This window comes from Oryzias melastigma, linkage group LG1, assembly GCF_002922805.2.
Source record: "Oryzias melastigma strain HK-1 linkage group LG1, ASM292280v2, whole genome shotgun sequence".
NCBI classification, from domain to species: domain Eukaryota; kingdom Metazoa; phylum Chordata; class Actinopteri; order Beloniformes; family Adrianichthyidae; genus Oryzias; species Oryzias melastigma.
The window spans coordinates 32,058-33,363 of record NC_050512.1 but is presented as its reverse complement, the minus strand read 5'-3'; positions in this window follow the sequence as shown (position 1 = coordinate 33,363).

Below are 1,306 nucleotides of genomic sequence, written 5' to 3'. Positions count from 1 at the left end.
ATCCAGGTAATTCTATTCGGCCCTCCAGATCATTTTATTTTACTGTTATTAATGACCCGATGTTATCTTGATCTCATTTCTAACTTGAATAATTTTGACAAAATATATTTTTATGGAGAGTAAAATATTGAAAGTTATTTAAGGTTTAAGTTGATTTATTCTGGAATGATGTTCCTGCTTTTTATTATCCATAATTATGTTAAAATGTTACAGTTTTAAGTAGTCGTAGTAACTGTTATTTAACCAGATAAAAACCCTTTGAGATCAGGATCTCTTTTTCAATGGTGACCCGGCCAAGAGGTCGGCAGCACACATCTCCTAAATATGGTTACAGTGTGTAAAACGTTTTGTATTTAAAGTTTTAAAAATTGTCATTCTGCTAGCTTTTTGGATTATTTTGGAATTTGCTACGTTTTTTTAGGCTGTTTTGGAGTTTAGCTAATATTTCAGCTACATGCTAGCTGTTTTGGCTAACCTAAGTTGTTTTATAGGCTAATTTAGAATTTAGCTCATATTTTAGCTGACTATCAGCTTCAGTGTTTTCAGTTATCAATTTCAGCATCTTCAGCTATCAGCACTAGCATCTTCAGAGGCCAAATTCAGCTTACAACATTCACACTAGCATTATCACAGGTAATGCTATATATCTAGTTCATAATTATGTTAAAAAGTTACAATCTTAAGGTTTTGAAAATGTAGTTTTAGAGTGTTCAGGCTGGATCCAGTTCTCACTCAGGACATTACCCTTATCGCTCCGGCTCAACACCACAAAGCCCTTCGTTTCTTTATAATAGAGCCCCCCGCTGCTCCATCATCTTTGGTCTGCAGTGGTTGGAGAGGCATGACCCCAGTTTGTCTGCTGTTAATAATGTTATCATTTTTTTCCATAATTACGCACCATTCTGGATCTGATCCTTTAATTATTCAGCTCAACCCCACAGAGCAACAGTTCTCCTCGATCCATTGAGGATGACTTTACGTTCATTCGATTCGCCTTTGGTCAAGACGGCGACAATCATGAAACTGAACAATTATCTTCAAAACATTCAAGACAAAGCGATGAATCCCAATCACTGACTGTATATTAGAACTGGACTGAGTGACCCCTCCCCTCTGGCATTCCAAACAGGAACTACTTGTTGGCTCCAAGAAGCCAAAGTTCCATAGACTTCTATAGAGAAATAAACATTTTGTCAGAATAATAATTCTTACTCTGATACATTTTATAACATCTTGATAATCCTCATTTTTTCATGGTATTTTTCAGCAGTTTAAGGTATTCAAGTTAGAAACTGACCAATCAAAT